The following is a 15,378-nucleotide window of genomic DNA, read 5'->3' as shown; positions in this document are numbered from 1 at the left end:
AAGCACACCAAGTCACACTTGATGCCACATTTAAATAATTTGAGACCTTAATGTCATTTAAGAGACATCACAGCATTCATCTGAAACTGGTAAATGTGACAAGAGAAGCAAAGGACAATCTTATCCTTAGGTAATAGCAGCCAGAGGCCAGCCAGGACAGCTTTTCACTGGTGCTGGAGGTGTTGTTTTATGTCTTTGATAAAGTTCCAGATATCCACTGCTTGTAAAAACCTATACATAGATGCCTAAACACAAGTGTCTTTGTGTTCTGAATTATATCAAAAAGGAAATCTAAAAATGTCTACAATAAAAATGGCTGTCAGAACCAAGAGAGTAGTCATTAATATTTTTTTTTTAAATTAGCTAATAAAATACTATGCTAACTCATTTTAAAATTATTTCCACCTGATACACAGTGTTTCTATAGATTTGTGTTTATTTAACTCCTTCATACTACAGCATTACTTGTAATTTCTTTGTCTGCAAAATAAAGCCAAGATCTCCCTTCCATAGAAATGTCTTTGGCTATATCTGTAAGCTAAATCTAAATTAATACATATTAAGTTTCTCTGGCTCCTTTCAGCCTAGTCATTATCCTGTAGGTACAATTAGTCTAGTCCAACATAGGAGAATCATGAGTCTCCTTGTGATGCTCTATGTAAGGAGCAAAGCTAAAGGAAGAGTAAAATGGTATCCACAGATCAGTTTTGTTCTGCTTCCACAAGCCATCTCCAGATGAAATTTGCCTTAAAGTAAACTAGCCCTAAGTAGTGTAGATGTGGGCCAGTTAGTGTTGGATTTAATGCCTCTCTTTCATTTAGCAGTGCAGCATAGAACCACAGTGATTCCAACCCTTTTTTTAATAATCTGTTTTCCCCAGGACACTCTTTCTAAGCTACAATTCATAACAACAATTCCATTCTTCACAATGCAGCTGTCCAAGTAACGTGTTTTTATGAGGTTGAGACCAGCTCAGTCTACCTCATCATGAAGCAGAATGTGGTCCACAGGTACGAGCTCTGACAATGACTGGAAGGTCACAGCAGAGTGATATGAAGATTACCTTCTGTTTGGGTAACTCCTTTAAGAAAATCTTGTAATTGTTATTTTGTCTAAGTCATTGAACAGCAACCATAAAATTCTGTCTCATTGCGTCACTTGAAATGGCCACCCTGACACTTGATCGAAGAAGGATTGTACCTTTCTCTCTTGAATTATTTGATGAAGAGCCAGTGTATTATAGAATTTTTTTAAAAAAATTATATTTTGTACATTTAAAAATACTGCAGGTCCAGATTTAATTTAGTTTTGTTTGGAATCCAAGATAATTAACCCTGGAATCAATCTATTTTAGAGAAAATGTTTTCAGCTGCAGCTGCAGGGAGATATTTCAGTTTCAGACACAATAGCCACAGCTAATTATCCAGTCAACAATAATTCTGTTTAGTCTGAGGAGTAAAGCCACTCAGGTTTTCATTTTCAAGCTTTAAATCAGCAGATGCTGGAACTTAATCAGTCTTTGTCTAATGAGAAATTAAACCCTGTCCTTAGAAAATAGATTTCACTCCTGTCTTCTGGGGTGAAAATTTAAATTTATATTTGCCTTAAAAAAAACCCAAATTGCATTTTTAGTAGCTACAAGGAATGTTATGTGAGGTTAAACTGGAAAAGGTCATGCATTAAGAAAGATCACACTTGGCATGGAAACACCTTGAGAAATTTCAGCTAGAAAAGCAGACACAAAAGAATGGTAATCTATTTCATCACAAATGCCATACAGTAGAAATGCAAGGAAAACACTAAAATAATCTTTTTTTTCCTTTCTAAAGGAAGTTCACTACTAATTCTGAAAGACCTAGCAGCACTGGGCCTCTAACACAAGAACCGAAATTCTTAGCAGGAGCAGATTAAAAATGAAAAATATAATAGGTGCATTGGAAAGAAGCTTTTGCTTTCTTATGTAATGTGCACATGATCTGCCTGATATCACCTTGTTTAAATTCCTTACTTGAGAAGAAAAAAGGTTCAATAATGCTGCAGAACTATTATACAAATAATAAATATCTGGAAAGGGAGATCTATAACATGAAAGCAGGGTAGTTCTGGCTCTCATACTCTAGTTTTGTTTTCTTCTTGGGAAGAAGAAACTGCCTAACGTGACCTGCAGACAAATGCATCTAGTGCATGTTGGGATCTCCTTAGAAGAAATCTGTCTTTCGGGTTGGACTTGACATTCATCTGACCTATGAATTCAGGCCTCTGTACATGAAAACCAGGGCTTGTGGGAAAGGTGGACACATGAGCGGGAAACTGGCCTTATAAAGCGTTTTGGATCAGGTATGCACATCGTCAATACTTTTTAATTCGGCTGGTTCCTGCCTGATGTAGGAATGTGTAAGCAAGCAATGACTGTTGACACTCAGCTAGAAGCTAGAAAGTGTAGGGGGTGAGTAGTTCCTGCCACCTCAGTGATTATCTACAGCTCCTGGCAGTCTAATGAAGCTGAAGCGATCCAAAGACCCGTGATGTTCTTGCCAGTATAGTTAAGCCCTTACTATATCAAATGCATTTTGAAGGTGATAACTATCTCCAGATACGTCTTTATGTCTGCTTTACTGAAAGGATGCTGCCATTGGTTTGTCCTTTTTTTGAGACAGAAGGACAGGAGACTTTTGAACCTCTGCTTAAAGGATCTACACCCATTCCTTACAGATACATTGATTCCCACCATTTTCAGCTCCTCTGTCCTATTCAGTAGAGCTTACACTACCAAACCAAAGGGATGTAATTTCTTCCCCCTTATCCCAACATGCAAACTAATATGACATTAGGCATTTTGTGCCTTCCTCATTTCAAAAGGGTAAAAATCCTCATTTCTTCCTGTGCTAATTAGAGGAGGGAGGTATTAAGAAATCCTCTTCACAGTGTGGCCTCCTGGAGCTCTCTTTGCTGCTTGCAACATGGCTAATCATGGATTCACTTAAATGCAGCTTCACAACTACAGGACTTATTCTAACAATGTTTCGCAATAACCATTTTGTCTATGTGTTTCACTGTGTCAGGGAAAGGGACTGTAATTCTTTATTAAGGAGATGATATAATCATTAACACAGTAACTGAAATTAATGGTGTGAGCTTGTGTTTAATTCATGGAAAAGAAGACATCATTCGTTAGGGACTGCCTTTTTGTAGGGTAATCTTGAAAGGGTTGGGGAAAAGTAGACCTAAAGAACTATGTGATTAGTAGATCTGTTAGAAACAAAGAAATCTACTTTCACTTTACATGTCACAAAACACGTCCTTACGATTTCAGTAATTTGCATGTAACACTGCTAATTATATTTACGCCAGTTAAAATACTACTTTGGTTGTTTTATGCAATTTTTTGGATTAGTAAATCTCTAAAGCAGTCTGCAGATAGAAGTATTCTGTAATTTGGATTAGTACTGAATTGTTACAATAAAATGAAATAGTCTGTTTGGCTTAAAGAAAAAAAAAACATATATATTAGCTATTTTTTTAAACAATTTTAAATATACATACCTTCTATGCATATACTGATATATAAATTAAAGAGATTATGTAATTTTTTTTTTTTTTTTTTTTTTTTTTTTTTTTTTTTCAAATACAGCAACTACTGACTAAATAGATAGCAATAGCTCAAAGAAGAAACTGGGTTAGAGTTTACTGTGTCAATGATGTGTGGATTACAAACTCCCCAAGTACATATTCATGAGATAAAGCAAATCACTGCTATGGAATCACACTGGGCTATCATGGCAGAGAACTGCAGATTAAAGATCACTTGAATTAGTTAGGATTGCAGTGAAGCAAACATAATGGGTTTCCTATTGACAAAGTATTCTCAGTTACAGTTTTTATTTTCTGTTTATCCAAAAAATATCAGAATAGATTTAGGGTGAGTGTAAAGGCTCTCTCAGCTGGAATGAAGGTATTGAGGGGACGGGTAAGATTTGAGCCAGGTTAAAATCCCATTCAATGTGGTTACTACAAGTACAAAAAGACTGAAGAGAATGAGACAGTGTTTCAGGTGTGTTGGCATTGGTCTGTCTTACAATAACAGTAAGTAATTCAGACCAGTGGGAGAAAAAATTACTTTCAGAGTCTATTTAGTTAGCATAAGGAGAAAGAATCTTCTGTACCTATGAAAGGCTTTAGTTCTTTTTTTCTATAACTCAGATTTCCCAAGCACTGCCACAACCTGAAGACAGAGCAGAAACAGAGGCCAAGGGTTGCAGAAGCCCAAGAAAGATCCATGGGTAGGCATAGCCTTCATCGTACATGAGGAAGAATGGACATACAGTCAAGAGGGTAGACCATACTCTCTCAGTGAAGACTGAAAAGTAATTTACATGTACTAAACAATAAACATTATTGTATAAAGCCAAATGGGATAATTGTGAGTGGTGTACTGGAGATATAGAGTAGCTTGTTAAACTGTCTAAAAATGCAGAAAGTTTACTTTTGTAAACTATTTTATTTGAAAGTTACATTGACAAATTTAAAAAGCTAAAACCCTTCATTTACAATCAGATGTATATCCTATACTGATTCATAATAACCATAACATTATTCCTTGATATTTTAGTCATAAGTATAGCAAAAGAATGACCATGACAGCTGTTATTTTGCTATGTATGAAATAGTGAAATACTCCCCAATATTCATGTCTCAGATCTTTGCTGTCTGTTTACCATTCCTCCTGTGGGCCCATTTACCAAACAGCTGCACCTCTCATAGAAAAGCAGGGAACAAAAGCCATGCAGTATTAAAAGTTAAGGTACAGAATTTTAAGATTTAAAGGGACAGCTCACACAGGACTCAATTAGACAGCAGTGATTTATCTTAAAATATGTTACACTGAAATCTTTTAATCTGTATATTACTGCAGGCAGATATTTAAGTCACATTGAAGTTAGAGTTGCTTACACTTATCTGTGTTTTCATGATGGAAGACCCTACATTCAGTGCAATATGATGGATCATGTCCAATGGAAAATCTATGTTGATAGTCATGGAAGTAGAAAAAAGACTGTGGATAAAAGAGTATTTTCTAAAGAGAACTAGCAGAAATTCCTCAAGCACTGATTGTTTCCCTGAATGCAGTAAATATCACTAGTTATTGCAGTAAAAGAGAAGTATGTGAAGTACATTGGCAACAAAAGTATTACCTCTTATAATACTTGATACTATAGACATAGAAGACTGATAGACTTTCCAGGGCCTTCTAGTAAAAATTGAAGTCTGCTTGAGATTTCTAATTTTTTTAAAAACAATTTTATGTTGTATGAGTAGAGGAAAAAAAATTAAAAATGGTCCAAAGCCATGATACATTTTTGCTTGAAGCTAATTAAGGAAAATGAGAGTATAAGTTTTGTAATTTGTGAATATTGGCATGCATGGTCAGTCAAGGGGGAAGAAAGCTGAGAGCTCATAAAACACAAGCCATCTGTCTTCTTTACAGAGATAATTAAGTGTAGTACAACCTGCGGCAAAATGACAAAAGTATAGATATTCAGTATAGGGATATTAAGGAATCTGATTTATAAGTTAGTAGTTGGTTAATAATTATTTTTCATATAGCCTTCAGATAATATTTCTTTTCTCTTGAAATCTATTTTCAAGGAAATTCCTTTGGATGGAACATAAAATTCAAGAAAACATTATTTTTGGTCGTGCCAACAATTCTAATGAGCTCCAATGAAAATGTTCAGTTATCTAAAATAAAAACTCATCAAATAACTTTTTGTAGTTTAACAAAATAATTTTAGAAGACTCTTTTTTATAGTAATAATATGAAGTCTTCTGAAAATTGGCTGAAGTTGGAACACTCTTTTAGAATGAAGAAAGAATAATAAAGAAAATATATGCATCTATTTGCTTGACTATGTTAGAGGAATGTGTAGTCACCCTAAAAGACAGTAAAACTTGTCCTGAACATATTATTTGAAATATTGTTAAATTGATGTTCAATGACCCCATGAGGTCATGTTGTTCTTGGGGTTTTGGGTGCTTCAGCCCAGTGCCTTCACAACTCAAATTTCTTTGATTGTGTTTTCCCCTGTTAGATGTTTGAAGGGCAAGTGAAGGGATTTCTGTGTGGTGAAAGCTCAGGTGCCCTACAGAAACTCTTCACTATAAGAAACATCAAGGGCTCCTGTGAGGCCTAGGAAGACCCTATAAAGATGTTATCTCTACTCTGTGGAAGTTCTGCAAGGTTCTGCTATAAATGAGTTGGGTCCTTGTTTTACTGAGATTACTCCTGCTAGTGAACTTTTAACCCTCCATGTCTTTTAGAAGTAACTATCATCACACATTAAAAATATACACAGATCACCTGAAGGTGAGTATATGAAAGATTTGCAGAAATGTAACTAAAGCAGAATTTTGGTAGCAGAGAAACTGACTACACTAAATGTGCTTAAGTCTGACATATAAATCATCACAATAATGCATAAAATGTAAAGGAAATGCAATTAAATTTGAAGTAGAAAAGTTACCCAACTTTTTACTGTGCTCAGTCAGTATTTCAGTCCATTAGTTTTTCTCGGTGCAACATCAGTATCCATCAAAAGCTACTTAAACTTTAAAATCACAAAGAGAAAGCATTACTAGGTGACTTGGGTGGTTGACCTTCATTAGTCATTGATGAAATTTCATCTGTTACTCGTTGCTTTTCTAGGCATTGGCTAGTGCCTTGCATTTTTCTGCAGAGCTCTGTTGGCTTTGTCATCCTATTTTCTTATCCATTGCACCCTCATTCATCTCTTTTGATTACTTCCTGAATACTATGCAAATCTTAGATTGCATTAGATAAAATAATAGATCATAAACATATCGATGTCACAACTTTTTAAAATCTTATCTTTTTCTCTGTATCATCCAATAAAATAGAGGCAAACCTTTTGAGTTTGTAATCACTCTCATTTATAAAGAATATTTTGTTGTGATTGCAAGTAAATTACTCCTTGCTTCCAGAGGAAATAAAACCCCACAGCCCCACTAAAGACATGAGTTGAATGCTCTGAGAAAACTTAAACTCAACTGTCTCTGGCTTGTAGGAGGAAAGTGTAGTTTATGCAATCAGAACAGGTAGGTGTTTTACTGGTAGTCTCTTGAAAATCACACAATCAGCCCCTCCTCTGGGCATGTGGATACACACAGAATTAACTACTGCTTTTCAGACTGATGCCAGCTATTGCAGCTCTGGTAGATGCTAAAAGCTGTCAATATACAGAATGGTAGTAAATTTACTCTCCTTTCTGCGGCATTGTAAAACACTGCCTTAGCACATACATGGCAATGGTATGCATTTATTGTGTTCTCTCATCTTGTACTGCTGTATGAGTCATTTGCTATTTCAGTAACTTAATAGACTCTTACTTATTATTAATAGATTCTTGAATATTTAGAAAATGCATGTGACCATTTAACACCTTAACACAAATACAAGCTCTTCTGAAGAGACCAGTGATTCTTCTAGAAAACTATCGCAGGTCTGAGTGCAAAATCACTGAACTGATTCAGATGGAGATGTAAAATCACACATTCTGACAACTGTAGAATATTTTTTCTGCAACGAAAGGTGCTTTGAACTATTAGTAAGTACTTAATCTGTGGGATTTAATGTATCACTATGTAGTTTTGAGATGGAAATCAGGCTGGTAAGCTTTTGTAGGTTCTGCCATTACTATACTCATATCACTTTTAATTTATAAAGTACTGCTCATCCATTTTAGATATCTTCCATTTGGGAAGTAGCTGGACAGTGAGACAGAGCAGTTCTTTTCAAGAAGTCTTTACAGAATGCTGATAATTTTGTAGTCCTCTCAAGTATATCTTACTGAAGATTTATAAAAGGAAATTGTTGCATGGGGAGGAGATCACTAGCTCCTATGGAGCATATTAACTAAATCACACATCATGCTAAAGAGTTAGCACACTCAGGTCAAATCATCTCTGTCTTTTAAAATAAGATTTATCATCACTGAGTTATTAAAGTTTTGTCTATTATCCTGAATAGTCTTTTATTGACTCAGACAATCCTTTGTACCTTCCCAGCATGAAATTATGATAAAAGGTTGAGTCCTACAGATGTCTAAAATGTCCTTGAAATGGAAAGGGAAAAGGGCCTAGGTTGCATTTAAAAAATGAATACATATCACTCATCACAGAAAAATGAATTGACTTAGTATTCATTAGATGATCTGTGAAATAATCCAATTAAATGAACAAGATATTTCTAGTTTCTACAAAGATACAAATTTAATCTTACATGTCTTTTTTTACTTCCTTTTTTCCACATATCAAAATTGTGGTTTTGTTAAGGCAGAGAATGGAAATAGAATAGAAAAGCAGCCTAAGAGAGATCTCAAACAGCATAGTAACTAACATAGTTTTACAATTGTTTTAGCACTCTCAGAAGCAATGAAAGGTTTATTTGGCCAGATAATGCAACATAAACCCATAGATGTAATATGTTCCTTTTATACCAATTTATGCCTTTAGGACATGACCTAATGAAACTTTCCATGCACACATGGGGAAGAATGATAGCAGTACTTATGGTTTTACTCGCTTTTTGAGTTCAAGAAAGATTATCTAAATTTCTCTTCTCCCTTTACATGTATTATAATGATTATTTGAATTACAGAAGTGCCAATGGACTCAGCTATGAGTAAGACCTTTTTTAGATGCTACATAAGTACATAAGAGACCTTTACTTCCAAAAATCTGATTGGGAAGAAGACTGATGTATGCTACGGCCAGATAGTGGGGGAAAAACAAAACAAGACAGGGAATATGAAGCATTGTCTATATATTGAATAAAAATCAGAGATTAGAGGCACATTTTCACTAAAGTGTGAAATGACTACCCCACAGGAAAAAACAAAAATGAGCCCTATTTTCCTTGAGATATCCAAGCACCCTCCCACCGATGGGAATGAGTTCTGCTGTTTTTTCTAAGAGACAAATAGAAGATTTATGGGGAAAAAAAAAAAAAAAAAAAAAAACAAAAAAACACGGAAGAAAATTCAGGGAGTATAATTTTTCACAAGAAATGTGGCCCAAATTCAATGAATGTCCTCCAGGATATTTTTATACTCAAACTGAAATATGGCTGAGACTGCAGCCCATGCTTCCTTATAAAAAGATATTATGGAAACTTTTTCTGCCCCTGAAGTTCTCAGGGATTCTTTCCCAAAGTGTGCATTCTGTTAGTGGGAGAAGCAGAGGCCCCCTGAGCCCTGGGATCGTATTCATTATCCCCTGTTACTAGACCAAAATGAATAGTGAATATTAATGATACTTACATCACATCATGTCTCTGAGCTTGTTAGAAGCACTTCATAGGCTTTTCCCTGTGTCTTCATTCTGTAGTTGCTATAGAATCATTCTTTCTTGGAATGAGGGAAAGGAATGAGTGTCTAGTGAAACAGGAACCATTTCCATCAGAAAGTACCAATCCTGTGTTTCTTGTATTGCTCCCTTCTCAGCTGGTAGCCATAATCTTCCCTTGATTTTCTTCTCCAATATAGTATTTGCCCAAGACCTTGTGCTGAAACAATGACTGAAAATAAACCTCTCACCTTAATAATATGCTTTTGCTCAGTTAGTGCAACAGTTTGAAGACATTATCTGCAGAGTGTAGGGATTTCATTTTTGAGACTAAGTATTCTGCTACTGCCTGACAAATTGCAAACTTTATTTTTACTAGAAAGACAATCATTGCTTTCCTGCAGTAGTTTAGCTTGAACCTTAACTAAAATTCAGAAGGGGTTCTGATCCAGGGCTAACAAAAGTATTACTGGCTTAAAATGTATCACTTAAATGTAATTGCTCTGACAATAAGTTAAATCCCATGGAGGAGCATTGTTTTGTCACCTTGGCAATAAAGTTATTTGGAAAGGATCAGGGAACAGCTTGTAGGGCTGATCAGGGATTCACCAGGCAAAGCAGCTAGAAAGTTATAAAAAAAGAAAGCAAGTAAGTTGTTTGATCTGCTTTAGTCTTCTTCAGCAGCTAAGGATGAAGGAAAGCTATTTGTCCCAGGGGCAAAATAAAGCAGAGAAGGGCAGAGGATAAGTAGGTTCTAAAGTGGTTCCAGAGAAGGACTAAGCCAGAATAAAATACCTACTATTTTGAAAGAATGTCAAAGACTGTATTATTATTTAATTCCTTTATAATTAATTTTGCTTTATTCTTTAAATAAAAACAATAGTATGCTTAATTTTTTTGTCTGTATTCTCCTCTTCCTCTGTTGGCAACAATTTTGGAGAAGTATTTTTAGAAACTCCTGTGGCTATCTTTATTTCCAGCCTACAAAAAGAAAAGTCATGGCTTTTTGTTTTGGATTCATTCCATTATTGGGAAAGTATCTGTTCTCTCTTATTAACTTCAAAGGCAACAGGACCAGATTTTCACTTGAAAGGTGAGGAAGGACTGACAAGGTCTTCTGAAGTGCCTGCATTCGTCCTGGCTCTTGAAAGGTCTGGATTGTTTGCAGGCAGCTAGAAAGCCAAGCCAAGCCAAAACACATCAATTGAAACCCATCCATTCATTTAAATGAATTTAAGGAAGAGTTTTTATTGCAACTTTTCCTGACTGTGATCCCTTCCATAATTAAATGATGAGGAAAAATTTGTGATTGTCAACAATATGTCTTCTGCTCAAAAATGGTGCAATGTGGTAAAAAGAAAACCAGTAGGCTGAAGCTTAATATGTATTTCCTTCTGCCTTGAGAGCTGCTCATTTTATACATAAATACATATAAATATATATAATGTGTATTTTATTTGACAAGGTACTTCCACCTCAGGCATTCTGGAGAATTGACTTCCAAGGTACTATTAAAGATATTTACTTGTGGGGCAAATATTAGAAGAATGATTTTCAAGATATGATGGAACACCAGACCATAAAATACTCTTGGACTTTGGAAACAGTCTTTAAAATAAAAAAACCCAAAATTTTAAGGGTGTCCCAGAAATGACAGAAAAAAAGGCCAGGGAGAAAGGGACAAAATATAAAGCATTTTTTATACTTTTCTTTCTTTGCTCCAAACAAAGAGGGTTTTTTTTCACCTTTTGTTCCATCTGTATTGTGCTGATTTTGTATTTTTCTCTCCAGAAAATATAAATAACTACACCAAGTATAGCCTTTTTTTTTTTTTTTTTTTTTTTTTTTTCTGTAGAGGCATTTTAATTTTCTCTAAAAGATAAAAGCTGTAATTTTTCTTCTTCTTTTCTAACATCATGGGCTCATTCATCTGCCATTCATAAGAATTAGATGATAATGAAAAAAAACCCGTGTGTCATTTGAATCAGGTGTTTCCAAACCTTGAATGACTACAAAAGCCTCTTCTCCTTTCCTTCTGCTGTTTTCCACAATGTTTGTATGCAAATTCAAACCAATTTCCCATTTTTGAAACATGACTCAGCAATATGATCTATTAATAACCAACATTGAGTCAACAGCAACTGATTTTCATCCACACTGATACTGATTTCCCCAGCTAATACCTTAAAATCCTGTCTGGGAGAAGAGAGAGGCAGCATTCTACATTTCTGATGCTTTTTGGACTGGACATGTGTGCATGTCTTCAGCTGATTTAAATAAAGACTAACAATCAAGACATAAAATAGACGAAATTCTTTACTCTGAAGATGGTAATTCCCTGAAACAGATTGCCCAGAGAAGTTGAAAAAAAAATCTGCAGTACAGTACTGGACTTCATCTTGAAAGACACAAGATAAATATCCCACATTCCTGCTGGTTTGAATCATTTGACTTATTTCAGACATTGCAATTTGAAGATACAAACTTCAGATAGGACTTCACATTTAAAGGGAACCTAGGGCACACAGCTCTTTGTATACAGTCATGACACCTACATTATTAATATGAGGCATGATCAAAACTTGAGTTATTACAGTCTGAAGTAGGAGTCTCTACCTTCAAGAGATAGTTGAATTACATGGGTCACAGATAAAAGCACTATGGTACACTTAATTAATATTTTTATTTTGCTGATTTTCACATTTTATTCACTTTTGCCCGTTATTTTTCCCCATATTTTTATTTCTGTATGAAGCTATGGGTTTATTTTTTTGTTTGGATTTTTTTTCTTCTCACTAACTCTCTTTTTCATAATTAGAAATACCTTAGAATACCTTGAAAATACAAATTATGCACAAACCTTAAAATCCTATTTGATATTCTCAATGTTGTCCTTTCATCCCAATTACAGAGTGATTCGTTCATTTTAATAGGCAGATAGGATTTTTCAAAAACAAATTAGGTGGCACATTGCCTGTATTGGTACGTTTGACTGCAATTATTTGCTTTCATTCATAGCAACTGCAGAAATTAATTTTAACTCATGCCAGAAGTCTAGACTTGATATACAAATTTTGTAATGCCCTGAGCAATATCTTGAAAAGCTATGCAAGTATTGTGCAAGGGAAACCAGGAGTAAAGCAAAGAATTATGAACCGTGACCTATAGGATGAAATATCTGGTTTTGTCTGCCTCATGTATCTTCAATTAGCTTATTTATGTATAAAAATCACAGTAGGTTGGCCTATATCTGAAATGTAAACTTCCTCATATCATTTGCCCTGGTTTATCCAGCCAATGGAATAATAGCCTGAACTTGGTGATAAGTTTAAAGCACAAACAAACAAACAAAAAACCAACCAACCAACCAACCAAACCACAAAAAACCATGAAAAACTAACCAACTAAAAAAAAAGTCATTTGATTCATGAAAGGACTAAAACTATAGGGATGAAATTACACTCCTTTCTGCAGATAATAGGTAAAGTAACCAGTGTTTTCTTTTATGGAGGCAAGTGTGCTAGGAAATAATCTTGCCTAAAATTTGTGATTTAATATTTAGTGAGGTACCCTCAAGCTCTGCTATGAAAGACCTTCTCTTTCAATAGCACAAGTCTTTATTATTCTCTTACTAAGGCTTAGAAGTTTCAATTTTTTCTACCTAAGAGGCACACCTGAGTGCTTATTGAAGAAAGCTTTTGATTTTCCTTCTTTTGAGAAAAAGTAACTGAGATGAAAATACATAAAAATTGTATTTTCTTTGTTAATCAGTGTTTTGCCACATTTTCTGTTCACTAACTTTTGCTATATTTATACAAGTATATAACAATGCTTGTGTTGGATTCCTCTAGCCTTAAATCCTACTTCTGACAATGGTTGTTTGATATTTAGGAGGAAGCACAAGAATAAGGCATTTTTTATAGGTTCTGGCTGTCTTTTGTTCAGAGAATTCCTCTGCTAGAGATTGTGCCCATCACCTTCCTTCAGACATATTCTAGTCTATTCATACTTTGAAATCTCACAATAAGTTTCAGGATCCACAGATTTTGTAGCAAAACTGAAATTTAACTTTATACCATATCATTCAGGTAAGAAATATGACATATTGGATTTGAAGCTTCTGTCTGAAATTTCAGCAGTGAAATCTGATCTTCATACTATGAAAATTCAGTAAATAGTAACTTCTTCATCACTTCTGCTGTATCGTTGATGAAAGTGTTTCTCTTCATGGTATTTAAACCTCTAACATTTCTTTACACATAAACATTTCATGTTCTTTGATTTTACTTGTTGCACTTTTTGACACTTTTAAAAATCTAATCTACTTTGCTTGAGATGAGGCAGCATCAGGAATGCACATCTTATTCATGAAACAAGAGCATACCAGATTAATACATGGACATAACACTGTTTGGTTTCTCTATTTTGTATTCTATTAACCCTTTTGCCAATGTTAAGCCTTAAGATGGTATTTCATCAAAAAATCCTCAATATGCTCAAGTGAAGTTACTAATTTAATACCCTTGTGTCTTTGCAAATATTTAATACATTCAAGACACTTCACTGTGGGAGGATCTTGGACACTATGATTAACTCTCACAGACCTTTGGACATTTGCTTTTAGCAGGGCTCTGCTTGCAGAGAAGGCAGAACTTTTAGAGCAGACAGGGTAGTAGTGTGCCTTATGGTTTTCTTCATGCCCACCCCTGCTGTAAGTCAGGGAGTGGAGATTTCGTGGAGATTTCACCCAAGCCCCCAGGAGGGTTTCAGCTGTGTGTACCTCAACTTCTCACAAAATGGAGAACATTAATAGGCTCACTGTGTAAGCCTGATAATATCATTTTACCTTGGTGTGTAGCACAGTCTACAAACTGGACTTCCCAGATGGGAAGCAGAAAGACAGAGCATCTACTTTTCATTGCACAGACTGGCACTGGTTTTGATAATGGAGTTGGCACTGGGAAAGGATGGAGAAAGGATAATTCCATCTGGTTAAATGTAGCTCAAGATTCTGTGTTGTACTTGTTTGTTCAAAATTACTTTTATACTGCTCTGAAAAGAAGAACTGAAGCAGAAAGCCTTGAAAAAATGAGGTGTTACACAATCCTTTAGAAAATGATTGAGCAGTTTAAGTCAGGGAATATCTAGAGCTGAGTCACTGCATCTCATATAGAGAAGCAGTAGAACTCAGTTCCTTAAATGGGAATGCGCAGTGCTTCTTTAGATGCAAGGCATTCTGCCCATCTGCCATCCCCCATTCTGGAATAGTGTGGGTTACCAGCAGTTCCTGCATCCCGTGTGCCATTGCTATGAAATTATTTCAGATGGCTTACTGCATTAGAGATGTATCCAGTGGCACTGGGCACCTATGTTTAGGCAACTAACATGAATCCATAGGGCTGTATTCAATTTAGTATTTTAGATAGCTAAATTAGATACCTACCTGTCAAGATGTTATAATCTAAACTGCAGGTATAATGGACACCTAGCACACTAGCCCAGTTAAGTGTGCAGATACATTCTGTGGTGACGTGCTGATTCCAGTAGGACTCATGAACATTCTGAGCTTTATTGAACTGCATGAATAAAACCTTCAATCCCACGAAAATATAGGCAGCAAAAATTGGCTCAATACTAATTGTTTAATCATCAGCATCCCAACCTTCTGTCATGAGGTTTTCTCACTATTTGTGGACCATTAATGTTGAAAGTGATTAAACAGGATTTGTACATTTTAGACAGACTTTTTGGTAATCAACCAAATATTTACTAGATGTTGAGAGCAGGTGTCCTTTTTTCTCACCTCTGCAGATATGAAGGAATATTTACAATCAGAAACATGCATGTGAGGGTGTTACAATCCAGCTGTCCTTTCTCTGTGTGTTTTTCAGGAATGGTCACTAATTCTTGAAGCTCATTGTCTGCTGGGATGTATAATTTGTTTCTGGGCTAATATATTACTGTTTTCTGAAGTAGGAAGGAAGCTGGGTGAGTGACTTTTCTATTCTCACTTGCTTT

The 15,378-nt window shown here is 35.3% G+C and overlaps 1 long non-coding RNA gene across 4 annotated transcripts in view; it reads right to left on the bottom strand.

Moving 5' to 3' along the window:
* The window catches only part of LOC310906108, a 58,625-nt gene extending 43,718 nt beyond the window's left edge, over positions 1–14,907 (bottom strand). For all 4 annotated transcript variants that reach the window (XR_014589350.1, XR_014589351.1, XR_014589352.1 and 1 more), the window contains exon 1: positions 14,804–14,907. This is a non-coding gene — a long non-coding RNA (uncharacterized lncRNA). The remainder of the gene's footprint in view (positions 1–14,803) is intronic.
* Positions 14,908–15,378: the final 471 nt, after the last annotated feature.

This window comes from Zosterops lateralis (assembly GCF_965231275.1).
Source record: "Zosterops lateralis genome assembly, chromosome: 2".
Taxonomy (NCBI): Eukaryota; Metazoa; Chordata; class Aves; order Passeriformes; family Zosteropidae; genus Zosterops; species Zosterops lateralis.
This window is presented reverse-complemented; position numbering and strand designations above follow the sequence as displayed.